The sequence below is a fragment of the Passer domesticus genome, chromosome 3 (genome assembly GCF_036417665.1).
Source record: "Passer domesticus isolate bPasDom1 chromosome 3, bPasDom1.hap1, whole genome shotgun sequence".
NCBI lineage: Eukaryota > Metazoa > Chordata > Aves > Passeriformes > Passeridae > Passer > Passer domesticus.
Window position 1 is genome coordinate 18933418 of NC_087476.1, and position 27613 is coordinate 18961030.

Here is a 27613-nt window from a genome sequence, read left to right on the forward strand (position 1 = left end):
TATAAAAGATAACTGAAAACCTACTGTGATTATTAGATTAACAGAGTAATATTTTAATCTTTAAAATATATAAGAAAATAGCCTGGGGATCTAGTAGCCAAGAAAGAACAGGAGAATGGAACAAAACTGTAGGATTAATCTGAGGGAGTAAAGCATGTAACATAAATAGCCACATGGATGAAGGACTTGTTTTCTAAAAGAGGAGGACTTATGTGCATGATGACTGCCTATGCAGTTGTACACACATACAAAAAAAAAGTGTAAAAACAAGTCAAAGTGTATTTTCTACATCTAAACTTTTTTTTCCCTATTAGTTTTGCCTTTCTTTATGTAAAAGGAATATATATACATATACATATATATATATATATATATATATATATCAGGTTGTGTTGTGGCACCAGTGTATGATAGAATATAGCAGTGGATACACCCAGTATTATAAATACTGAGAAGATAACATCAATCAACCAGCAGTATATGTGGGAATGTCATATATGCAGGATTCCTCATACTGCACCTATCCTCTAACGTGTCTGTGAGACCTTCCTGTGTTTATTCTGTTTCTGTGGTTTTGTGCTGTAACATGCCAACAATTTGGATTTCATCTTTTAGTGATTTTCTGTTCAATGGCCATACTTACTGGTTTTGAGTGGTCTTCACTGCTGTTTTACAAGATCCTTGTAAAATCAGCTAACTGTGTACATTGCAAAGTGGGAGAAAATACATTTGTTCTAACAACATCTGCCTTTAAAGCGTGTCAATTTGAATATTTGTGGGGTGCAGCTTTGTGGGCATCTTTCCTGTGCATTTGGACTGCATAACAACCCCCTCATAAGCTCTGTGCTGGCTTCCATTCCTGCAGTTGACTTAGTCTCATTAGAAATGGTTATTTCTTGTGTTTGATTAATAAATCTCCTTACAGAGCACTGACTGTGTGAGTGGTAGCAGTAAAATGCTCTTACAAATCAGAGGGAAAGTCTGTTTATATCCTTAAAACTTAGATCTCTCTCTCAATTTTCCATTCACTCTTCCTTCACCCAAGAGAAGGTCAGGAGGACAAAAGGGTTTTGTGGTGTGACTTAGAAGTTAATGAACTAAACTAGCGAAGCCATTCTAAATTAACAGCAATGTCTCACTTGAAGTGCCCTGCCTTTTGGTATCTCACATTGTATATGGGAGAAACTGCTAACTTGAGTGCATCAGTTCTCAGGGAACAGATCAGCTGTCAGACATTGTCTCAGAGCACTTGGTTTCTCACATGTTTGAAACTGTGTACCATAGGCCCCCTTACTGACACGCTGAACTGGAAGAAGAAAAAAATGGTTGTTCTGGTTCTGACATCCCCCTATGGAACCTGCAAAGACCCGTGCTTGCACAGCAGCTGGTACTTGTCAGTGCATTTGCTTTGGTGAATACACTGCAATATAGAGACACATGCAGCAGGGGGAAAAGCTAAAGGCTACTACTAGTACAAGAGTTAATTGGGAGAGATAAGAGAATTTAAGACTAGGAGATCTGTAGGTCTCTGGACCAGCTTCCCAGGAGTTTTATGTGATACTTGTGGGTTAATTTGTATCTATAACCTGTCTTCACAATAGGAAGGGCCTCTGATCCATATCTATCCTTAAAAGTAGCCAAATAATAAGAACGCTGTCTCCCTTGGCCAGGTTTCTGCATTGAGCTATAAGACATTATATATCTTCTGGTTACTTCTATCTGATTAAAAGCTTCATTATTAATTCAGCTGCCTACTTGAGCACTGTCTAGGTTTTCAGACTGCTGTGGCAAGACTACTGTCTTGTTCCAGGAGACAAGACTGTATCACCGCATCCTGTGTCACCTTCATTGGCTATTTCACCTGATCTCTCCCAAATCCAGATCTGCCTCTGTTCCTTCCCAGACTCTCTCTGCTTGTGTTTTCTGTTCTCTGACCTTCTTCCTCCTTTTTTTTTCCCTGACAAGTTACTTGAGTTGTTTTTACTCTGGGGTATTGTCCCTCTCCTTTTCTAATGACAAATAGGGGCAGGTCACAGGTGCTGTCTTTTTTACGTCTAAATATTTCCGCTGCTTCTGTTACACATCTAATCTCTATGCTAAACCTTTTTTTAGATTGTTGGAAGGAGCTTGAGTAAGGTGCATGTGCAAAAGAATTATGTACTATAAGAATTATTTAGAGAGATATTATGTTTTATACTTTATCATTCTTTGGTGTGGAGAAAAGTTGGTATATGCAGACATGTAACTACATTTGATTAAATGAATTTTGAGGAAGAGTAATAATGTCATTTGTATTTGGACACACATAAATACTGATCACAGTTAAAGAAAAAAGTCTAAAAATGGGAGTTGCATAAGTAGCCTAATTTTCATTCTTCAGATGAGGAAGTAGTCTGATTAGGGACTTGGTTACAGGAAGAAATAAAAGCTGTTTCTTGTCTATATCAGGGAATTTGGAAATAGTGCAAAGATTATGTAGTAGTTAAGCAGTAAGGAAGATGTAGTTTGGAGGCTTTGAAGAAGTGAACAAATGCAGTTGCTGTCAGCATCTCTTCATAAGTCCTGATGGAGTGCTTTACTTGACACTTCCATTGAGTCAGTTCCTGAGTGAGCAGCCTTAGGCCCGTTACAGAGCTGTGCACTGTGTAACCACACTGGCTTCACTTTAGATGTTCTTGATTTCTGCTATTGCTTGGAACAAACAAGAAACCTTTCGTCACACAAATGCACACGGAGAAATGGCAAGGAATATATTTGAAATGTGTATATAAAAAGATTTTTCACCTGTCTACTTAAATGTGTGTTTGGTATCTGAGTGACACCACTTTGAGTTGTCTCCTCATTCAGTGCCCTTATGAACTGCAGTTCAAGCAGGTGCTATCCTGAAAGGCAAACCTAAAAGTCTGCACACTCAGGCCTGCATGCAGAGATTTCTGTTAGCCATTTCCTATTTGCCCTACCAGAAGACAATTGCTCCCTGAAGGACACTGGAGCAACACCTGGCCCATTTAGTTTAATGGGTTTTGTTCATATCTGCAATGGTCTGTTCTGAAGTGACCATAAATGTAGTAATGGGGGAGAAAGGCCTGTGGCATAGACAGCACTCATGTGTTCTTTATCCCAGTGCCTACATTCAGATCACATAACATTGTTTCGAAAACAATACTGGAGTTCTTAATATACCATGCACAATTATTTGTATGGGTTATTTATTTTGCAGTATATATAACTCCTCATAAAAGCCAGATGTCATTAATGTAAAATGGTCATCAGTCACCTTTCAGTGTTGCTTGGATCAGCAATCCTGCTGACTTCTGAACTGAAAAAGAAATGTGATAAGGAGAGAATGGTAGAGTGCTGGTCCTCAGACAAAAACAGAGTAATCGATTAATACCTAAATGAGAAATCAAGATAGGATGATAAAAAACAAGTTTAGGAAAGGAATTATTTACCAGAGAGTAATTAAAACAGGGGGAAAAAAAGAGCTGGTGTATTGCAGTAATTAACACCTTTTACTACCCATTGTTTCATCTAACAAATTCCTTCTGTCTCTCTAATTAGGCCTTTATTTTCTATAACACCTGCCTTCTTGCCACCTGCATTGGAAATAAAACAACTAATAGTTTTCCATTTAATACAATACAGAAAAAAAAACTTTCTGAACTTACAAGCTCATGTGTTTGCTTGGGCACTGTTAGGTCTGCTGGCACATAATCACTGAAGTCAATCTGGAGAATAAGATATTTTGTTATATTCCTAATTTCTTTCATTCAAATGAAAGGGAAGTTAACTTGGCTAGAACTGATAAAAGATGCATTACAGTTATGGGATTGAAAGCAATAACAATTTTTTTCTTAGAAATTAATTTCTTAAACAGACCTGTAAAGTTACATAAACAAGTTTTCAGTAAAATACATTAAGAAAGATTCCATTTTCACACTGCAATATATTCAACCCACCTAATGTACAGGAAAAATACCGTGTGTGCTAAACAAAAATAAAATACACAAAAAAAAGCAAAATGTTGGTGTGAAAGATTTTTTATGGTATTTAAAGGTGTGAAATTAATTAGAATCAGAATGTTGCTTATATGTAGAAAAGCATTTGATAACTGAGTGCAACTCAGTCTTTGTCTTTAATCTTCCAGGATTTAGGTTCATAACTCCTTTGTACAGCTTTAAAAAGATGCCCTGTGTGCCACTCTGCAATTTTAGTTTGGAGAGCTGCTCTCTTTGCTTCAGTGTAATCTCTCTGAAGAACAGCACCTTTTATCTGGAACAACAGAGTCTGCAAACTGGCTGTGAGACAGAGGATGGAAATCACACCATAGCATGAGCAGGGTTCATGTGTTAATATGCTGATCCACTGTGTCAGACACCAACTTAGAATTGAATCTTGCTGAAAAGCACAGGTGAAATATGCTTGGTGAGCTGAGTGCTGCCCTGGGTGAATAGAAATTCAGAGCTCAAAAACAGTTAATGCCAGCTGGGAGGAATAAGCAGGAGCAAATTTAGGTTGTAGGGAGGAAACACAAGAGCAAAAAATCATTACTTTTGCTTTTAAAGAGTGCTGTGAGAACGTCACGTAGGCAAGGAATTACGTAAGAGAGTTTGCTTTCATCTACCCACACAAAATTTTGCCTGTGGGTGCACATGAGGATTTAAATCTCTGTGCAGTGTTCAGAACTCTTTACCTCTCCAAATTAAATGCAATGGAAGTTTTGAGCCAGGTCTTTTTACTGCCATAGCTTCCTGATCTGAGAAACAGGACACAGTCTTAAGTGAGAAACTTGTCTTTTTGTCTTTAGTCCCTAGTTTCATTTAAAACCAATATTTAAATGTGCTTGTGAAAGATGTAGTAGAGGGACAAAGCACTTGGAGTGCCTGGCTGGATCCTTTGGAATTTCAGATAATGCAGACACATAATGAGTAATTTGTTAGTCACTAACTAGATTTCATTTGTATTTTGATTGTGTTGAGGCTACTTTACAGGTTCATTTACATACAGCTTACATCAGCAGGAGGCTGATCTGTGTAAGGTCCAGCTGTCTTTATATATACATGTATACTACCATTTCCTTGTGGAGCCTGTTCCGATGCTTGATAATCCTTTCAAGGGAACAAAATTTTCCTGATATCCAGTCAAAATCCCCTCTGGGATAACCTGAGGCCATTTCCTCGTGTCTAGTTGCATGTTACCTGAGTGAAGAGGCTGCTCCCACATGACTAAAGTAATCATAGATACCAATAAAGTTCCCTTTAAGGCCTCATTTTCTCCAGGCTAAACAACCCCAGCTCCCTCAGCCACTCCTCACAGAACTTGTGTTCCAGATGCTTCACCAGCACCTTTGCCCTTGTCTGGACTCGCTCCTCAGTGACTTTCTCGTGGTGAGGGGCCCAAGCTATGTGTACCTTATGGTGTCTAAGAAAAGCCAGGCATATGTGCTAACACGTCATAGCAATGATAATAGTAAGACTTAGATTTTCACCTTCTAACCCAGCTGCCCAAACTTGCTCTTTAAGGCTGCATCCTTGGCCATATTGTCTCCTGTGAGCCCAGCAAGCTAGAAGAATAAAAATACATTACCAACTTGGTCCTGAGAAAAGACGCTTGCTTGGACTTCTGCATGTTGTCCTGACAGGTGCAGAGGCACAGCAAAAACCTCTGCGTGTTCTGGGGCAGACAGTGCCTGAGAAGAGTGAAGAAAACATCCTTCCACTGCAGTGCCTGCATCTGTACCATTCCCTGCACTGCCATTTGATTGCCAAGCCTGTCTCCAAGATCTGTATTCTGGACTAAGGATCTGCTCCAAATCACTACACCAATCTGTGCAATTGGATACTAAACACTTATGCTGTTATCTGGGCGTGGCTGTGGGTGAGGTTGGGTGGAGAGAGCTGCCTTACTGTCTCGTTCCTCTTCTGAAGCCAGGGCTTCCAAAGGGCTCCTCCCGTTGCACACCTGGAGTAGCACTGAGCCTGGGGGCTTTTGTTCATTTTTTGATTATACATTGTGAGAAAACTATGTGTTTGTATAAATGTGTATGTAAATATATTTTCTTCAGAATACTGTGCCTTTTTTAGGTCTGAGAAATCCACAAAAATATTCCTTAAATGTACTCTAGCCCTGGTTTTGAAAGTTGATGTAGGCTGGGAGACAAAAACTATGACTAGATTAGGAGTCCCTGACAGTCACATAACTGGAAAGATACTTTCCAAAGGTTTAGATCCCCTATTAGAATGAGTTCAGTATATAGATATTGAATATTCAGGCTGATAAATGAATTAAAACTTTTTTTTTACTACCTAGTAAAATGCCACATTTTTCTATGGTCATTTTGCAGTTGTTAACTATATTGCATGTACCTTGATTGAATTATAAAATGGTAATATGAGTTTTGCAATTTCATGCCATAAATTTATATTTTTGAATATTCATTTATTGAAAAATTGCTACCTATCTTGCAGTAGGATTGCTTGACTTTAAACAATTCTGAAACTTCTAATGAGGTTAAATTTAAAGAACTTAGAATTTTGATAAGGGTAACCTTTCAGGAAGTTTCACACTGAGGTGAAACTGCAGGGATGGAGTACAAAACTGGTGAAGTAGTTTTAAGGGAGGTGCTGGAATAATAATATTCCTGATGAGTTTTTGATGGTGGTCTGGTGATAGCTTTATAATAGATATTTTAAAGTAATGTGCAATTTTGTTTTAATAGAGTATTTTTATGTCTATAGCTATTGGTATATTTTAACTACTTATCACAGCCACAATGTACATGCCAGGAACAATCCCATTGTTTTTTTTTAAAGTAGTGTAAAGTATTGCAGAACCAAGCAACAAGGTCATGTAACTCCAACCTGTGTTTACTATTCAGAAGCATGCAATGATGTATGGAATGCCTGTCATAGAAGAGCTTATTAGTTGGTGTGTGCACAGTGTACACATCTCTCAACTTGGAAGAAATAAGCCCTGCATATTAGTAATCCAAACACTTTTTGCAAACCCCTGGACCTGTTTGTAATTCACAGATTGCAACTGTTTCATGCACTTGTGGAATAAACAGTGTGCCCTCTTAGGGGCACAGACAACAGAGAGCTTCTGCCAACTCATGATGTTACATAGGTTTCAGCTAACTCAAAGAACTGAATATAAAATGTAGTATTTGGAGATTCTATGTGTTTGTGACAATGGAGAAATTGTTAAAAGTGGATAGATTATGACTCTTTTATCTGTTTGGTTTTTGGGTTTTTTTTTTCTCAAATTGCTCACAGATTGGGGTGATTCAGAGTGGGTTATTAATATAAGTTGCAATTATTATTAACTTCATATAGCTGTGTAATATAGAATTCCACAGCTTTTAGAGACCAAAATGGAACAATTTATTTGTAAATACTAAAGTAAATACTTTATTCAGTGAATTATTTCTTACTACATTGGCCAGCTGATTGTTTCCCTTCAAAAATTGTGTTGTTTAATGTTAGCAAATATTTCTTGGCCAGTAGCACTTATTCAAGTAAGATATACCACTTATTCTTTAGAATATCTGACTGCCTGCTGACATTTTTTTTCTGTGTTATCTGCTCTGAGCTGTTTATAAAATCAGGCAAAGAAAGATGAAATACATCCTGTATTAGGGGAATCCCTTGTACATGCATAATTTGCATGGCATGTTTCTGTTAACAGATGCAGCAGAGTATAGGTGTCCTAATTGCAATCACTCAAGTTTATTAATTCAAAATATGTTTTGCAGGTTGACTTGTATTCATGGTAAGAAACGTGTACTTGTACACTCCATTACAAGTTGTGGTAGACATGCCTGAAAGGAGAATAAACACATAAGCAGAAATCAGGTTTTGAAATTGCAATGAAAAAGAATATTCTTATACTATTTGATCAGTATTATTGCTTAATAAAATGTGTGGGAGGAGGGAAATGTTACAATATTGAAAAGTCCTTGCAAAGTGAATGGTCACATCAGCTTCTGAATTGTCTGCTGAAGCACAGTGCTGCCAAAATAATCCATTTTCCTAGACTCAAGTATAAGTTCAATTTCACTCAGAAGCAAGGCACACCATACAAAATGTGCTAAACCAGGATGCAAAGTTAAAAGGACATTGTGTTGCTCAGCTATGAGCTGAGATCAAAAATGCATGACAAGAAATTATTTCAGTTTGAAGAGACTTCTGTGAAAGAATGTAGAACCTGCAGTGTCAGTCACTGGTTTCTTTGTCAAGCAACAGTAATCTTAGTGTGTCATGCCAGGGGAAAAGAAAAGGATGTGTATCATATCCAGACAAAATGTGGAACACAGGTTGTTGAGTTTTTCAGTGCTTTTGTTAGATTCATGAAATGCCTGAGTTCACAAGAAAACACTATTGCAGTCATATATTGTGTCTGTATGGGATACCACAGTGATCTTGTGTGATTCAGGCTGAGGAAAGATGCTCCTACATATAATTCCATGGACTATAGGCAGAGGAAGTCAAATGAAAACAGTACCATGACCCAGAATTGTGCAAACTGCCAGGTACTACTGCTCTTATCTTCTGTGCTGAAGAATTCAGCTGCCATTATCAGTGCTTCATTTTGATGAATTGGTAGAAGTGCCTGTAAAGGCCTATTTTCCCTGTATTGAGGCAAATATATAATTTACTGAGAACACAAGGTGAGCAATATCCTCTCACTCCCAGAAAATTCAAAAGCTTTCATGGGTTGTACCTACTAGAATGTGTACTTGCTTTTTCATTATACCCAGTCATGACTGATAATGAATTGAAGTACTTCTTAGATGGTATCAGGAAGGATTTGATCACAAGAACATAAACTGAGATTATGTGCCCCAGGAGTGGGTTAAGTATTACATTATGTGGAGTTAGCAATGCCAAAACGTACAACTGTTTGTGAAGAGTGGTATATAATCAGAAAAGCAAGTCTGTTCCATTAGCTAAATTTTCATGTTAAGGTATTTAGTGGAAGCTTAAGAACTGGGATAAGTCGTTCACCTCAATTAATAGACTGTTAGCCTATTAACCATATGTAAGTGTGTGTATTTGTGTGTGTAACAGCATTTGGGCATTTTTTCCTTTTCCCCTGCCCTCTAATATTCTGTCTTCCCAGCATTTTCCTATCTGTCTTACTTTTGCATTGGAAGCCTTTTTCTCCTGTCTTCTTTAATGACCTCCCTCTTCTCTCCCAAGAAAATGTATAATTTAGAGTTGCTCCTTCTCTGCACCTGATCTCACAGGACCCACAGTAATACAAGAAAAAGGGAATGATGGAAACAGTTTTGGCATTGTCTTTTAGTAAATGTATGGTGCCAGGGAGGGAGGAGAAAATCCACTCCAGCATGCCTGTTTGGAATTGAGAAGTGGGAGGAGGATGGAGAAGAGGGAGTTTTTTGTGCTCTAGCTTAAGATTGTTGTGAACACACTACAGGGACAGAAAAAAAAGGGAAAGAAAAACATCTGTAATCCTACATTTTGCTCTTTTAAGCCTTACAAAGTTGCAGATGAAGTGTGGATCCTTTTTTAAATTTCAGGAGGAGCTCTAGTACTATGATCCTTAACTCACCTAATTTGGAGCAGGGGTGTCAAACTTCTTCTAGAAGAGGTAGCGGCTCCAGCCATGCAACTTCACTACTTGTCTTTTGTGTCTTTAGGTGTTATGCAGTACAAAAAATAGAAGAAAAGGTAGAGACTGAGAAAAAAATTGCATGTTCTAGCTGCACCACAGTGCTGGTGCAATGTTGCATTTAGATTTGAAGTGAACATACAGGTAATTGACTTTGTGGATTGACACTGTGGTGTTGTATAAGGACTGTGTTTAAACATTTGTAGGTAACAAAATGTTGATTACAGTTTCAGCTTTCTAACATCCTTGGGTCAAATTCTGCCCTAATTTAACCATCTCTTAACCCTTCTAATTCTCTTGGTATTGCCCAGATTGAAAATGAGAGCAGAGTGTCTGTTCCACTTTCACTACCTGCCCTACTTACCAAATATCAACCATGTATTTAGCAATATTGTGTGTCTTACATGCATACACATATCAACAATTTCAGTAAATGCTGACATTCTAACAGAAATGACATGAACCATTTGGTTAACTTGTGCATAAACACATCTGCTTTGTTTATTTTTTTTTCTGAATTGACTGAATGAGTAAGGAAATTGTTAAGAGTAAGTCAGACAGGGAGACCCAAGCTGAACCTGAAAGAATCCAGTTGGATAGACTGAGCTTTTATTGGCTATTCATTTTTTATTTATTTACTATGAAAGAAAGCTAGATTTGCCTATACTTTTTATATGACTTGAAGGCAACTGAATTCAGTTCTAACTACAGACTTTTCAGGAACACTGATGATCCAGTAATAAAGACTGAATTGCCTAAATCCCCTATGCCTGCCACTCACTCAGGCTGATTCTCTGTAGCACAAAATTAATTCTAAAGATCAGATGTGATATCTGCATGGAATTAAAAAAAAAATCAATATTCTTTTCTTTCTTGTTTTTAAACATATCTTCAGTTTTTCCAGTTTTATTTGTAAATTTTTTGCAAGGTTAGAAATTCAAAACTTCAGGGATCAAAGGAAGTTTTGGGTCTAAAAACTCCTAAGTATTTGTTAGAAAACATGAATCATGCAATATTGACTAGAATTAACAAGGATATACGGATTGGTATCTGTCAGTTGTTGAAACCAAGCATTTGCCTCCTTTCCTGTTCTGGAGAATTGTTTCACCGTGTTTGTAAATATAACTTCAACATTTAGGAACTATGATCTCTTGAAAGCATGATATTTCAGTGAGAATGAGATAATCTCTTTACTTCATCTACTTGAAAGGCATCACTTCAGCAACAAAATCATACAGGTTATTAGATTTACACATTGTTTACTTAAGTAAGTCTTACCAATGTTTTCAGCACTTGAGAAGTAGTAGGTATGATAGAAGCATTATGTGTGTCCTTTTGTTGCTGAAAAGGCTTGTTGCTTTGCAATCCTTGTGGGAATTTCATTGCAAGCATTACAGAGTCACAGAATCAATCAGGTTGGAAAAGACTTTTGACATTATTGAGTCCAACCTATGACCTAACACTGCCTTGTCAGTTAGACACTGAGTGCCACATCCAGTCTTTTCTTAAACACCTCCAGGGATTGTGACTCCACCACCTCCCCGTGCAGCCCATTCCAATGCCCAGTCACTCCTTCTGTGAAGAAATTCCTAAGGTCCAACCTAAACCTCCCCTGGTGCAGCTTAAGACTATGTCCTCTTGTCCTGTCACTGTTGGCCTGGAGAAGAGACTGACCCCTGCCTGGCTACAGCCTTCTTTCAGGCAGCTGTAGAGAGTGATAAGGTCTCCCCTGAGCTGCTCCTTCTCCAGGATGAATAACAGCATCTCCCTCAACCACTCCTCTTAAATTTTGTGCTCCAGACCCTTCACCAGCCTTGTTGCCCTTCTCTGGACACGCTCCAGCATCTCAACATCCTTAATAGATTCGGAGATCCAGAACTGGACACATCACTCAAGGTACAGATTCACCAGTGCCAAGTACAGGGGAAGAATGACTTCCCTGCTCCTGCTGGCCACACCATTCCTGATACAGGCCAGGATGCCATCGGCCTTCTTGGCTACCAGGGCACACTGCTGGCTCATGTTCAGCTGCTCTCGGTCAGTACTCCCAGGTCCCTTTTTGCCTGGCCACTGTCCAGACACTCAGTTCCCAGCCTGTAATGCTGCAGAGGGTTGTTGTGACCAAAGTGCAGGACCTGGAACTTGGACTTGTTAAACCTCATGTTGTTGAATTCAGCCCTTTGATTCAGCCTGTCCAGCTCTCTCCTACCCTTCAGCAGATCGACACTTGCACCCAGCTTGGTGTCATCTGCAAATTTACTAATGAAAGACTTGATCCACTCATCCAGATTAACAGTAAAGGTATTAAACAGGACTGGGCCCAGTGCTGCTGCCTATGTCTTGTCCCCAGCAAGCCTCTCCTGTTGAAAAGCAGGCTGAGTTAACATCCAGGCAATGCAGTCAAACCTCCACTCAACACTCACCTCAGCTGGCTCAGCGACACAGGCAAGAAAGGCTCTTTTGCAAGGTTTTATTCCAGCAGGGTAATGAAGTAGCTGAAGGACAAACCCAGAAAAAGAGGATGAACCACATGGAACAGGCAGCTTAAAAAGGGGAAGGGGTGGGGGGCAGAGCTAAGGGCTGGGCAGAGGGGCCCGGCCACCAGAGGAAGGGGGGCGGCCACTGGGGTACCAAGCCAGTGACAGGGGAAGGAGAAACCAGAGGAAGTTGTGACACCAAGTCTATGGGGGAGACTGTTTTTCCCTTTGGGAGAGACGACTCTGTGGTAAATAGTTAATGTTTCCAGGGCTAAGGGCTTGGGGATTGACCAAGGTGGGAGAGTTCAAGGTACAGCCCAGCACTGGTCCCTGGAGGACATCACCAGTGACTGGCCACCACCTGAATGTGGCACCATTCACCACCGCTCTCTGGGCCGGGCCCTGAAGCCAGTTCCTAACCCAGCAAAGACTGCTCCTGTCCAAGCCATGTGCTGCCAGCTTTTCCAGGAGTGTGCTGTGGGACGCATTGTCAAAGGCTTTGCTGGAGTCCAGGTAGACACAGCCTTTCCCACATCCACCAGATGGGTCACCTAGTCAAAAAAGGAGATCAGGTTTGTTGGACAGTCCCTGCCCCTTCTAAATCCATGCTGGCTGGGTCTGATAGCCTGGCCATCCTGCAGGTGCCGTATGATGGCACTCAAGATGATCTGTTCCATAACCTTGCTAGGATCCAGCTTTCCTGAATCCCCCTTCTAGCTCTCCTTGTGGATGAGTATCACATTGTCCAGGTTCCAGTCACCTGGGACCTTACTGGTTAGCCAGGACGGCTGATAAATGATGTGGAGTGGCTTGGTGAGCTCTTCCACCAGCCCCCTCATCACCCTAGGATGGGTCCTATGTTTCCAGAGACCTGTGAGCATCTAAGTGTCTCAGCAGTTCACTAACTGCTTCATCCTGTATTACTGGGGGGCTCTTCTGCTCTCCATCCCTGTCTGCCAGCTCAGGAAGCCAGTTGTTCTGAGGATCACCTGTCTTATTGAAGACTGAGGTAAAGAAGGTGTTAAGTACCTCAGCCTTTTCCTCATCTTTGGTGACTATATTCTGTCCTGTATCCAATAAAGAGTGGAGATTTTCCTTGCCCCTTGTTTTGTTGTTAATGTGTTTATAAAATAATTTTTATTATCCTTTACAGAAGTGGCCAGATTAAGTGCTAATTGACCTTTTGCCTCTCTAATTTTCTTTCTTCATGACCCAACAACATCCTTAAACACTTCTTAAGTGACCTGCCCCTTTTTCCAAGGATGATATACCGTCCTTTTTGGCCTGCAAAAGGCAGTTCTTGCTCTGCACTTGGCACATATGGATTACTTCTGAGCTGGGTTTCTCCAATAATTTTTTGGTACTAACGTGGCATGGCTGGCTACAGAATGAAACAATATTCTCTGTGAGTTAACCTAACAGTTAATTGTGTTTACCTCCTTTAAAATAGAACCTTGGATAAAAAGTGTGAAATAAGGTAAATTCTGTTTGTGCATTTATTTCCTGGCTTTAAATATTATCCAAACAATATTTATTGTGTTGGGACCAGCATTTTCTCCTCAGTTCTGTGACATACTGAAAGTGAAACTTATTCAAGCTGCCTAATTATAATATCATACCAAATATCATTACTTTTCATAATCATAACAGTGTTTAGTAATGAATTAAGGCCTTAGTTCAGGAAAAAAAATCTGTAGCTTAGCAGGAGAAAGTACGTCCAAATGGGTAGAAAAAAATGCAGTTCAGTGCAGAGAAGTGTTGAAACACCAATGCTCATTCATATAGAATGATAAATTAGCCTTTTAGTATGTAGGTTGCTAAAAATGAATGGAGCAATAGGAATAGTAACTGCTTAAAAAGAAAAAAAACCAACCAACCTCTTTCCAGATTTAAGTGTCAAAGGCAAGAAAATGCTAGAGAAGAGAAAAGGTATATGGACACATGCACACATACACACACACTTGGACTCTATAGAGAGAAAAGGAATTTTGTCTTTTTTCCAAGAAAGGGTCTCTTCCTGTGCTCTTTTCTAAACTCACGTTTAGTTCAGTCCATATCACACTTTCCAATCTGTGTAAAAAGAAATCTTCAATACACAAATGCTAGGGTGCACAATTTATCTTTCATCTCACCTGTGAAATGACAGTCACCATATACTAATTGAATTAAATGTTCTCAGATGAGATCAACCAAAATGTTGGCAAGCTTATAGCTAGGCTGGGACCTCTAGACAGAGACACAACTGGGGTAGATCTGTATCGCAATCACAGTTCAAATTGTGCTGAGATACTGTAGTGAAACATAGAGATGCTTTATCTTTAAACTATAGCTGGGCTAGTTCAGATACTGAAAGAAAGGAGCAGAATGTGGGCTGCATGCCATGTTCTTCTTCAGTGTTGTGAACATACTTAGGATGACAGGCAAGATCACAGCCTCAAAATTTATTTTTATTTATTTATTACTGCTTCCTTAGGAAAAAAACCTAGTGCAAGAAATCATAAGAAATTGTCAGTACAATACAGTAAATTAGAAAGAACCCAGGTCCTGAGAATCACATGGCAATCACCAACAGATATTAATAAAGGGGAGGGGGTTGGTGTGCATACAAATTCATCACACTTTGTCTTTTAGCTAAGCTGCATTGTCATTACGTAAGGAAATACAGAGGATATATTAAATATCTTCGATAAATTATGCAATTAAGGGCAAAAAGTGAAGCATTCAATGATGCTCATCCTTTTGCATGTGCACATATGCATCCCACAGATGTTTAGAAAAGAGCTTGGCTTTTGTTTCCCTAGCAGCATTAGCTCAAATGTATCAGTATCAGTATCAGTATCAGTTAAAATGAATCTGTTATGTTAAAGCTCAGTCTCTAAGGAAACTGAACCCTTGGGTTATGCTAGTTCTTCCCCAAGCAGGATCCCAGCGTCCTTAGAGTTACCTGTGCTGCAGATGTCTCTTCTCTTTGGTACTTGTGTTAACGAGCCTCTCTGGACTTCATTTCCCCATTATTCAATCCCTGTTTTGAAGTGGGGGTCTGCCAGAACAGCAGCTTATCCAGACTATTTGCTAAGTCTTCCTTCATTTGATTTCTGCTTCTTTCACCTCCATCAGAATGGAGGCACCCTGTGGAATCCTCTTTCATGGTTTTTCTTTCTCAGATTTGAATTTTAAAGTGTCTCTTTTTAACTGTGTTATACTGCTTCTTCCTTGTACTTAATGCAATATTTTCCTCTAAGAAATGGGAATAAGAGGGTTCAGTTGAACATCAAAACTTTCTATGACCACTGCAGCTTCAGTTAATAGTCACCTGTCTCTTTGCTTTTGTCCCCTAGCCTTTTCTGCATCACATTAACATGCATCAGTGCACTTTGAAAGTCTTTCATAAAATACACTCTACTTCTCTGTCATCTCAAGTTTATTAGTGAGCTGATTCTTTCCTCCAAACTCTCTGTAAGTCTTGCCTATATGGAAGCATATAGGCATTTTCTTCTCCTTCATTTTGAAAGCACTATCCTAATATTATCTCGGTTTTCTCTGTTATTCCCCTTCAAATCCCTCTTTAAACATCTCTTTTGTTGTGATGCCTGCAGAATCTTCTTCCTTTTTATCCTTCTGAGCTAGACAGATGCTGTTCACTTTTTGTTTTCTTTGCTAGAGTGCTTCAAAATCAGTCCTAAGGTATTTCTGGAGAGCTTCTGATTCTTGTTTGGAAACTTGACATGTTTTATAATTAAGTGTTTTATGCACTGAGGTGAAAATCAGCCCCACACAGAGAGCAGGCTAAATGTGCATCATTTACAAGCCAGAAATGCATTAAAGTAGGCTGAATGACCAATGCTACAACAAATGTTAAATTCTCACATTTTAAATGCATGTAGGTCTAACAGCCTGCTTTGGCAACTGACCTAAGAGATTTTGACTATGGACAGCTCATTTCAGTACTGTAGAGGGATTTTAGGAAATTCTCAGGTTTAGTTGCTTTATAAGTGTCAGCTTCTTTGAATACAGAGGTAGTAATACTTAGAGGATTCATATTTTTTTAAGCAACTCCCCATATCATGGATTTGCATTTGATTATTGTGCAGAGACCAAAGTTTCATTCCACAATGAAGCAGTAGAAACCTTTCTGGATGCAGTGAACAACACCTGGACCTCATTCCTGGAGTTTCATACACCACTGCTGTTGTAAGTCATAGAAACATAGAGTGGTTAGGGTTGAAAGGGGCCTTAAAGATCATTTAGTTCCAACCCCCCTTTCATGAGCAGAGATGCCTTCCACTAGATCAGGTTGCTCAGTGCCTTGTCCAAGCCAGCCTTGAACACTTCCAGGGATCCACACCTTCTCTGGGAAACCTGTTGCAGTGCCTCAACACCCTCTAAGCAGATAATTTCTTCTATATATCTATCCTAAATTTTCCTCCTTTCAATTTGTACCCTTTACTCCTTGTCCTGTCACTGCAGTTCCTGATGAACAGTCCCTCTCTGGTTTCCCTGTAGGCCCCTTCAGATACTGGAAGGTTCCTGTGGGGTGTCCACTCAACCTTCTTTTTCCCAGGCTGAACAGCCCCAGCTTTCTCCATCTGTCTTCCTGGAGGAGGAACTCCAGTTCTCTTACCAACTTTGTGCGCCTGCTCTGAATTTTCACCAACAGTTTCATGTCTTTCATATTTTGGGAGCAACAGAATTGGATGCAGCACTTGAGATGGGTTCTCATAAGAACAGAGCAAGAGAATCACCTCCCTTGACCTGCTGATTGTGCTGCATTTGATGTGGCCCAGTAGATGAAGACAGACTAATGCAATTTTGTATTTCACACCAAACTTCTACTTTTTTGTTTGTTTCTTTGTTTTTGAATCCCTTAAAAAACTCCGCAAGCTGAGATAATAATTTGAATTAAAGCATGCCACAGGAGGCCTGCTTGGATGTGTATTGCTGCTTTCTGCTGTGTGAATATGCATGTCCCTGCAGGGCAGTCTGCCTCCCCATTCACCACTGTGTCCCACAGACTACCAGTAATGCTGTGCTGCTTGCCTCCAAATCATGATTTACAGTAGAAAGGTGAGACTGGTACAGATTATTCTCTGTATGTAGATCCAAAAGGTTCTATTAAATGAAGCTCCATCAAGGTCTAGAATCTTTTTATTTATCCATTTATCCATTTATTTTTCAGAAATTACACTGTGGGTTTTTTCCTGACTAATGCTAAAAATTAGCAGAGTTAGTAATGATAGATACAGGCTACCTTAATGACAAATTTTCATGCATGTAGAATTTGATTGTATTTTTAAAATAACACAGTAACTTTGTGTCATTTTGCTGTAGATGTTGAAGACAACCATGGTCTATAGGAGCATTAGTTTTGCAGTCTTAAACCTGGGAAATTTGGGGCTGATTTGAGTACTGGGCATTTTATGCTATCTTGCAACTTACAGTTTCTGTTGCGTTATTTTTTTCTGTGGTTTGAAGCTGTGTTTAGTTCATAACTGAAAGTAGCAATTAAATGTGAAAAAGCAGATTAATACAGTAAAATACATGGACCCTGCTGGTCATAAGCTATGCAGGAGGCAGTAGCAGAGAAGCATGTTGCCACTGAGATAAGCTCAGTTGGTGAGAGCGTGGTGCTAATAACCCCAAGGTCATGGGTTTTTATCCACTTATGGGCCATTCACTTAGGAGTTGGACTCAGTGATCCTTGTGGGTCCCTTCCAACTCAGAATATTCTGTGATTCTGATTCTAAGGGAAAAGCAGTGCATGTGATATTTCATGTTCCCAAGGAAGTGGCAAGGGCAGCTTCGTGCTTTCCTATTGCCTTGCAGAGACAACTGGAAAATCAACTATTCTGATGTGGTAGCAAATGTGCAAGCCCATGCAAAAAGTACACCAATTTCACTATTAACTGAGTTTTAAAAAAGCATTTCCATACTCTAATGAAGCAGGAGAATAGTCTTTAACTGCAGAACTCAGGTATATGGAAGCCTGGCAGTTTGTTTTGAACCCCCTCTAGAAAAGAATTATTTTGAATGTGAAAAGAGATAAAACTTTGCTGATATATTAGCACACCAAGGGTGCATCTATAAGCAAGATGTTGTATTCTATTTACCTGTTTCTTTCTTTGAGGATTTGATGTAGCTTTTCTGAATATAAGCAGGCACAGTTTTATATATGTCTCATTTATTCAGTCACCATGCAGACTCTAAAATGGATCCTAGCCAAGTTGGCAAGGTATAAAGCAGTGAGTGCCTGTATTTTCAAAACTAGAACTGAGACCCAAGGTTGTAAAGAAACTGCAAACATACACCCAGCTAGAAACAGAAAAAAAGAGAGACATTTTGTGTACCCTTGGCACAATTCAGATTTGTGGCAGTTTGAAGGTGAAGTTAAAAGCAGATACAAAGAAATGTTAATACTTTAAATTGGCCATTAAGTTTTCAGTGAATCATCAAAGTTGTAAGAGACCATCAAAATCATCCAGCCAGACTGTCAGCCCAGCACCACCATAATCACCCATCAACCATTTCCCAGAGTGCCACATCCAGATGCGTCTTGAACACTTCCAGAGATGGTGACTCCACCACTTCCTTGGGCAACTTACTCCAATTCCTAACCCCACTTTCATGGAAATTATTTTTCTAATGTCTAATCTGAACCTTCCCTGGCTCAATTTAAGGTAATTTCCTGTCATCCTGTCACTTGAGACATGAAAGGAGAGACCTGCCCACACCTCAATACAACCTCCTTTCTGGTAGTTGTGGAGACCAGTGAGGTCTCCCTTGAGTCTCCTTTTCTCCAGAGTAAACCATCCTCCCTCCCTCAGACTCTTCTCAAAAGATTTTGCTCCAGACACTTCACTATCTTCATTCTCTGTAGATTTGTAAGCCAAGATAAAGCACTTTACTTTTTTCTTCAAATTGCTCTGAAGAGAGAAAAAAAAAGTACAATGTGTTGCTCACAGACCAGTTATGAGAATTATTAAAAACGCATTTTTAGAGGACAATTCTAAATATATACACTGGTGAAAATGTTCTCCCACTGGCTTTGATTTCCAGCTGATTGTTGGCATGTTCAATGTGTGACTTGATTTCTGTGCTGAACTAGCCATAACTCAAGTGAGTTTTTTGTGCAATGTACTGTTAGACTTTTACCTTTATTATGTGAATTGTCTCAAAGTGACTTTTTTTAGAAAGAACTATATTTTCCAACTCTTACTCAAGCTTTCATTTAATGCTAATTGTCTAAAGTCTTAGACCTCTGTCCTAATATAGCCCCATAATGGTGAGTATCTCTCTCTAGTCTCTGTAAAGAAAACTTTTAGATTATTCTTCCTGTGGAGTTCACCAGAGAGCCAGCTTTGTGACATGCATGGTCTGAGGCAACCTTAGTGTGAAGAGCTGTCTTGTTTTAGGTCAGATCAGTAAAGAAACAGTCAAGACCTTCTTTGTTTCTGAAGTACAGTTACCAGTCTATGTTATCTTTAAAGCACTTTAGCCTGAATATCTGCCTTTTAGAGATCCATTGCTTTATTAGGGGACATGAATAAAGGTTGCAAAGTCTACATGAAAAATGACAGAGTAGGGAAATATACTGGGAATTAAATTGTGTTAAGTGTCTCTGAAAATAGGAATAGTCTAGATCAGATTTAATCCAAATGTATATTAGATCAGCTTGGGGTAGGGTTTAATCTCTTGTTGTAGTTTTACTGAGTAGGAAATTAACCAGCTGCCGGATGCTGCAGACAGGTGTTTGCAGAAAGTCTGCTTTTGCACACTTACCACATACCAATTAACACTCAGATGTGGCAGCACTCTCCATCCTCTCTATGCTTCCTGGTTTTTAAGTGATCCCCACATAATTCAGTTATGCAAGGAAGACGTGCTCTGCTCTGCCTTTTTGGAGGCACAGGATTGGAAGAAGTTGAAGGATGTGACTGTGTGTAAGAAGACATTCCACAAGCTAATTCAAATGCAAGCAGAATGGCCCTAGATAAAGAAAAATGTTTATTTGTAGAGTAGGGATTCTACTGCAATTTGAATGACTTCTGCAACTATTTCTTTATGATACATTCTCACCTAGAAAAAAAAATATGTAGGAAAACTTGAGAAGTGGTTTACCTTTGGCCAAAGGCAGAGGTAGTCTTTGTGGAAGAGCAAAACAGCCATTTATGCACAGAGGTATTTTCTGATGTAAGCCAAAACGGACTGGCTGCTCTTTTTAATTTCAGTCAACTAAAGTGAAATTAGGCTTCCTGTTGTTTTTGTTTGTCTTCTTTGAGCAGAGTCCAGGACTGGAGATTAAATCTCTCTAACAAATATTGGCAAACTCAAGGGTCAAGCTCCTGTCTTTTTCATTTATTAAAAATGAGTGTTTGTAAGATCGTGCAATCATATTGTTTAAGGATTAGATTTAATCTTCAAATTATTTTTAATTAATTGATCCTGAATATATTTACTTGCAACCAGGTTAATTAGTAAATATAGTATAACACAGGAATATATATCTACATCTGCCAAAGCTCAGTAGTGGTATGTCCTGAATGTCTCTGGAATTCACATTTAATGCTTCTCTTTTTTTGTCATTTTCTTTGCCCTATTATCTAATTCTGTGTGCAGTGTATTTGAAAGCCTGTGGTCTTCAGATTTCTGGCAGGTAGGTGTTTGTATGTGCGCTGGTACTCCCAGTGCTTCTGTTTAATTGCAGTCCCTGTTCCCCTGCAGCACTCTCTTGCCGACAGCAGGATCATCAGTGATGCTGGGCAGTGCCATTGTGGCAGGACTGCTCACTGTGTAACCCTGCACTGAGGCTGCTCTGCCGACTGCCAAACAGGCACAGTTTTTAGAGCTATGATAATTCCTTCCCAAGCTCTACAAAGGCATTTGTAGAAGATGTGTGGGGTTGTCTCTGGCAGAGCTCCCTAGTGAGGGAGGGAACCCTGCAGCTCCATCGTGAAGGTGGCCTCGCATACAGATATTTTGGTGGTGTGCTACCAGACAGTGCTGTGAGCACCTACCCTGTGTCCTCCGTGCAGAGCAGCTCATACTATTTCACAACAAGCATGAATTAAAACTGAAGATAAAAAATGTTTTTAAAAACTCATTTACAGGAATTGACTTGGGGAGATAAACAGGGGAAGAAATTACAGTTACAAAGAGCAGCAGAAAAAAAAGTATGACTTCTAACTGCAAGGGAAGTTTTCATCCTTAGAGGGCTAGAGGACATCCCTACTCAAGAATATCACATGAATTGCTTTTAGGAAAAGGGGTTTACAGATGTCAGGGGCTCTTATACCCTGGTGCTGATGTGGCATCACATTTTCTATGAAGTATAGATACAAATAAAGGTTTCTGTTTGTGAATATAATATAGGCTCTTGTATACAAAAAGAACAAGGTTATAGTCATTAGCCATCAGAAAACATCAAAACCACCAATTTGTGAATTTATTTACTTAGAAAATAAGCCAGTTTCCCCTATATACATCACCAGTTCATACATGCATATGTTCCTTTTCTTGAGCTTCTTGGCTGTTATTGGCTACAATAAAAAAATCTTCTAAGTTCGGAGGCACGCCAGGTAGGATTTTCCTAGCATGCTTATAGCATCACTTAAGAATGTAAAATGTGTCTTCTTCTTTTGCCTTCTGCCTTACCTGTGTGCACGGAAGACATTTCTCGTGCATGAGGACAGAAATGCATTGAAAAACGAGTGTGCACACGCGTGCATGTGGTTTCATAAAGATTCTAATCAATCATTGCTGCTGCTTTTCCCGTGCTCCTCCATGGTAATAAGAGCCACCACACAGCTTTTGTCGTGCCGCTCGGTGCATTTAGACATTCAAATGCATCATTCTTTCGTAAAGAAAGAGTGAATAAGAAAAAGGGCATCTCAGGTAATAGCACTGAAGTGCAGATAGGAATTCTTCACCTCCAGTGAGGATTTGTTACTGGATGCCAAACTGTTGCTTTGGTGACAGTGAAATTTGTTCCTCCAGTTGAAATTTGTTTCATCATACAGGTTCAGAGCCTGCTTTTTAGTTCGCTTTCTCTATGCAAGTTGGTCTCCTAATCATACAGATCACAGATAATTGTTCCCACCACCTCTGTCTGTAGCATCTTTGAAATAGTTTGCTTCTCTCACTTTTCAATGTGGGGTTTTTTTAAGTTAGAGTCCCACATGAAAAAGGGATACAGGAAAATAAAATAATTGATTAAATAAGTAAATTGCTGATGTTTTATATTGTGTAAAAGCATAAAGGAAAGATAGTATATATTTAAAAAAATTGTTAAAATCCATAAGAAACTCATCAGTTTCAGAAGAAATTGCTCAGAACCTCCAATAAGCAGAAAAGAATGGAAATATGATGAAAATAAATACATTTGCTAACTTTCTTGAAAAGGTTCTTTCCAAATGTCATCACTTCTGTGAAAGTTTGTGGGTTCGCAGAGCCATAAAAGAACATTATTTTGTTTTTAGTTGGACAAGTGCAACAAAACAAATTGTGATGTGAGAGGGTGAAAGGGGAAGCTGGTGAGTTTTTCTTTTCTGTGTCCAATACCACCTGAGCCTACAAAGGCCTTTCCCAGTTTCCTAAATACCAATATGTGTGTCAATGTAAATAAAAATGGAAGATAGATTAACATAAATTTTCTTCTTGCAATGGTTAATATGGAAAAGAAGAAAACCCAGAGAAAAGTGGTCAGTCTAAAAGGGAAATGCTTCAGCTCATTCACCATCATTCTGAAAGGGATGGATATTTAAAGAATGTGTCTGTAGCACTGCATAACATTGCAGAGATTATTCTAACTTCTGCAAAATTTTCCTGTGGTTCCCTTTTTGAACTACAACATCTGTACGCAATAGGCAATGTATAGTTACAGATATCAGTTAATATGTACAAGTTTCTAGACTTGATAAAGGAAATGGTAGGTTTTTTAGGTACAACCATAGCTGGGAGTGGTGCAGTCTGGTTCCATGCAGAGTACTAGGAGCTGTATCAAGTATTTCTGTCACAGATTTTGGATGTGCAAGACCTAGTTCAACTCTGATATCAGTTTGGACTTCAGTGAAATGGTGCCCACTTCTGCCAGGTCAGAATTTGATTTTACAGAGATTAAAAAGGCAGGAATTTTCTTAAGAAATTAGGCTACTGTAGTAGTGTATGGTGAATTCAGAGCTAACAGAAATGTTGCTGAGTTTTCTTTATAATACAGGTTTTTAGCAACATTGGCAGAGACAGAATCAAATTATTTGCTTTATAGTAAGCCCTTGAGTATGCTGTTAGCATCAAATGCAAACAACATTTAGTCCTTAGTGACCTGCTCAGCTGCCTGGTGACTTGAAGGAGAGAGATCTATTACCAATCCACTGAAATAATGCCTTCACTTACAGTGAATCTTCAACTCTGATACATTTAAAAAAATGACTGCTGTGTGACTGTCGAACTCATGTTCCTGCTATGTGGTCTGTGGTCTGTGATGTCTGTGTCTCAGCTTGCAGATGAGGCACAGGTAAGCTGCCTCCAGCAGCTATTGGGAGCTCATTTCCTCAGGCTGCTCTGCCTGCTCGCGCATCAGCGCCCGCCCTGAGACAGACCTGCTCAAATCTTACCAACTTTGCTATTGTCTCACCCTCTAGTGGCTTGTCTGGGAAACAAGATGCAAATCATGGTTAAATTTGAGCACTGGTACTGAAATTCTAGGATGTTGTTCCCTGTATTTTCAACTGACAACTATGTGTGGATGTACTTGCAAACTACGCTGTAGTGACTAATTTCAGTCTGCCTAAAATTAAGATGCTGCCCACTATGCTAAAAATCTTGATCACAGGGAGTGTCAGGTAGAAGAGGGTTTTCCACTGTTTTCACCATTTATATAAGCTGTCCAGAAGTGTGTCTGTGGCAGTTTGAAAGGGTGGTGTTTTGATATTATTCATATCTAACATAAAATCTCTTTTAGTATGTGTCTGAGACCTATGTTGTTGAAATGAGGCCATGGATTTCATTCTCAGAGAAGCATACACACTATGAGATTAAATGACACAGAATCAGAGTGAAGCAGTGCACTTAGTCTGTTACTTGCATAGCTTCTTTATTTTCTTTGAGCTCTGTCTCTTCATGTTGATAGAAGGACATCCTTAAAATTTTCTGTAAGATCTGTATGGAAATCTGAATAATAATGCCTGAACAAAAGAATCAATGAAAGCATGCATGTGGACAGGGTACTGATTCCTCACTGCTGCAGACTATTTGTATTCAAAATTATATGACAGAGGATTTTTTACATAAAATGGATGGAGATACAACATTTAATATCTGATGGCAGATGAAAATAAAGGTGGTAATGGAATTACAGAGATTTGGAAGTATGGATCTGGTTTATCCTGTTGTGTGTTTTTTTTTGTTTTGTTTTGTTTTGTTTTGTTTTGTTTTCTTTTTTTTTTGCCAGATTCACACATACAGATTATGTGACAACTTTGCTGAAAATGTGTTGCTCATGGAAGCAAAATTTTCAGTAGTACAGTATAGTAGTTAATTTATGATATAGTATATGTTTTAGCTTTGTTCCACTACTGCTCTTGCTTTATCTATTGAGGTAGTGTTTTTTCAGGGTATGAGGAGTTGGTGAACTGAAAAAGTTTCATGAGTTAAATATCATTGTTGTGCACACAAGAAAAATTTCAAATTGTTTAGATTCATACAGTAAATCCTTCACTATAAACAGAGTGCTTTCCGATTTCAGATTGTTGAAATTATTGCAGTGTTGTTTCTCTCAAACCACTGTAACCAATGTTCTTTATGTTTCCATTGCTACTTGTAGTCACTCTAGGATGTATTTGTTATTGACTGCTCCTTACCTTAACAGTACCAGCATTTAGGAGAGTACACACATAGGTCTCCAAATCCAGAGGCAAAATTTGGCAAGATTTTAAAGGTGGGAACTCTTGCCAGAGAAGAAATTTCATCATTAGTATTTCTAGATTCTATAATCTGTCTTAAACTCTCCATTTCCTTGCAAATAATGCTGAGATAGTTTTTACTTTAATCAGAATATACAAACAGGTGTTTCAGCTTTTTGCAGGAGCTGTTTGTGCAAGTCAGGGGTTTGTTCTACATACTCTGAGAATCACTCCAAAGAAGCAAAGAAGAAACACTCATTAAAATGAGCAGCTACCTTTAGCAATGTGAGACACAGGCAAGAGTTGCTGTGTGTTGCAGAAGGAGGGATGTTTGCATTTGGCATTCAGCACTTCTGTATCTTGCTGTGTCAAAGGCCTGAGCCTAAGGAGGTCTAAGGTGTATGAATTGGCCAGTATGGAATTATTTGCTATTTTTGTTCATTTTACATAGCGATTTCTCTTCTGAAAGGATTGGGGTAGAGCTAGCACAAATTAGGATAGGGTAGCTGCCTCTGTCATGAGCTTAACATTATAAGTGCCTTAAAAGTGAGATATGTATCTGTGGAGTTTTGTTTGTTTATTTCCTAATAATAAGTGTGTGATAACCAGAGCTTCCCTGAGTGGTTCAGGTGGTTTCCCAGACTCTGATGATGTAAGGTGTCTATTTGCATCACAAATTCAAATGCAGTACAAATAGAGTAATTTCTGTCTCTAAAGAACTTGATTCATCTTCCTGTCTGCACACAGCAGAACTGTTCCAGCTCAGCTTTAAACCAAAAGGTTTTATTTATTTGTTTATTTATTTATTTATTTATTTATTTATTTTTATGGTGGGTATAGGAAAGCCCCCATTATGGAGAATGTACAAGCCACTGGAAGCACTGGTCCATAAATTTTGGATGGAAGTTTTGTTATTCACAGGTTGAATTCCTTGGAAATTATGTCTTGTTAAGGCTTTTGGATAAGGACATGTGAAAGGATGTTGACTGCCAGATCTCATTTCCTCCAGCCAGTATGACTAGATAAACAGGTAAGAAGAAAAGGAAAAAAAATCCCAAAAACAAATGAGCAAGTTTTTGGTAAGGGCAGTTTGCTCTGGGAAGCAAAACTGCAGTGGCAGAGCTGGTCAAGAGGTGACACATGAATTTACTGAGAGGGAGGAGCAAGAGAGCCTGGGAGGAAGGGGAAAAGCAGCTACAGAAAAGAAGGAATAAAACATTTTGTAGCTAGCTTTGGAGAAAGGTTATTGTAGGGTGAAGAGAGAAGTCAAAAGGATTTAATTTGAGGATGTAGTAGATTTGATAGATCTGAGAGTTTTTTTCAATGTTTTTTGACACCACTGAAAGAAATTCACATACTTTTAGAACTTCTCAAGTATTTTCTGATTGGCTTTTTAGCAGTGATTTCAATACTGTACTTTCAAACCCTGACACTTTTTGATGAGAAGTTCTATTACATGATACAGCTATGGAATCTGTTGCATTTTGTAATTTTTTTTCACTTATATAAATTTTATAGCTGTAACTTGCTGCTCACTAACATTGAAGTGTAATAGTCTCATCACTGAGATGATGCCATGTTTTCTTTCATGACAGAAAAGAAATAATAACACAAGGGTAAGGACAGATTTTCAGACTTTATAAATGTGAACTTCACATGTTTATTGATCTGCTCTTCTGAAAATTTAGCAATGTATGCCAGATCAAATGTTAAGGCATTCTAATTTGGAATCTTACTCTCCTTGATTTTCCAAGAAGGGAAAAGAAAATTTGAGGATTGCTTGAAAGTGATTATAGCCATCTCTTTAAACTTTGTTCTGATTTGGAAAATGGGAAATGCCACATCATTGTATTAGATTTTGTTACCGTTAATCTCAAGATTTTTCAAAATAGCTGTTACATTAATGAATGGTTGGTGAAAGAACCTGTAGGTCAGAGAGTTTGAATTTTTTTTTTTTTTGGTTTTGTTTGTTTGTTTGGTTTTTTTTTTACAGTATAGGTTGGATTTTTGAAAGAGGCTCAACAGTTTCATAGTTCAGCATGTAATCTGTATTGCTTGCAAAGCTAGATTGGGATATTACCAATTTAGTAGACCCGATTATTAGACCCTAATTTCAGCCACGTAGAAAGTCTAGTTTTGAGTACTAGATACTAAAAAATGAAGCATACACATACATGACATGAAATCATGAGTTGGTATCACTTATTCTACTGGCCCAAGCTTGATTACAATAATTTGAATAACTGCCTTTGTCCAGAGTAGACTTTATGCTGAATCAGATTGTTATCACCTAAATTTGATCAGATTACATGCAATTCTTTGCTGCAAGTGTCTGAAAGTCAGAAAAACAAAAAGGTTCATGAAGCCGAGACAAAGTACTACATAAGTTAATTAAACAGAAATGCAATTGCAAGTTCGTATCTTATCTGGAAGCATTTTATTGCCAAGAGATCCAGTATTAAGGCATAAAATTCCATTTTCTGGGCTAAACAGAGGTGGATTATAAAATCCACCTGAAAATTGCCCTTGATATTTAGCATGCATTATGAGTTGTAAAGTTTCAGCTATTGTATAAAAGATGTAAGAAGAGATTTTTACTCTCTTTTTCTA

General features: G+C 38.7%; 1 protein-coding gene and 2 long non-coding RNA genes across 25 annotated transcripts in view; 1 reads left to right on the forward strand and 2 right to left on the reverse strand.

Annotated features, from left to right (window-relative positions):
* MYT1L (myelin transcription factor 1 like) overlaps window positions 1-27613 on the forward strand; it is a 304897-nt gene that overhangs the window by 36211 nt on the left and 241073 nt on the right. The window lies entirely within an intron of this gene.
* Window positions 3205-5679, reverse strand: LOC135297938 (uncharacterized). The gene is made up of 3 exons (XR_010359877.1): window positions 5587-5679; window positions 3669-3728; window positions 3205-3314 (listed from the first exon to the last, which is right to left on the reverse strand). It is a non-coding gene; the product is annotated as an uncharacterized LOC135297938 (long non-coding RNA).
* Window positions 7721-11389, reverse strand: LOC135297937 (uncharacterized). Of its 2 annotated transcripts, XR_010359875.1 has the most exons (4): window positions 10912-11389; window positions 9574-9655; window positions 8503-8629; window positions 7721-7819 (listed from the first exon to the last, which is right to left on the reverse strand). It is a non-coding gene; the product is annotated as an uncharacterized LOC135297937 (long non-coding RNA). The 2 variants fall into 2 exon arrangements; XR_010359876.1 differs by lacking the exon at window positions 8503-8629 and having other exon boundaries at window positions 10912-11326.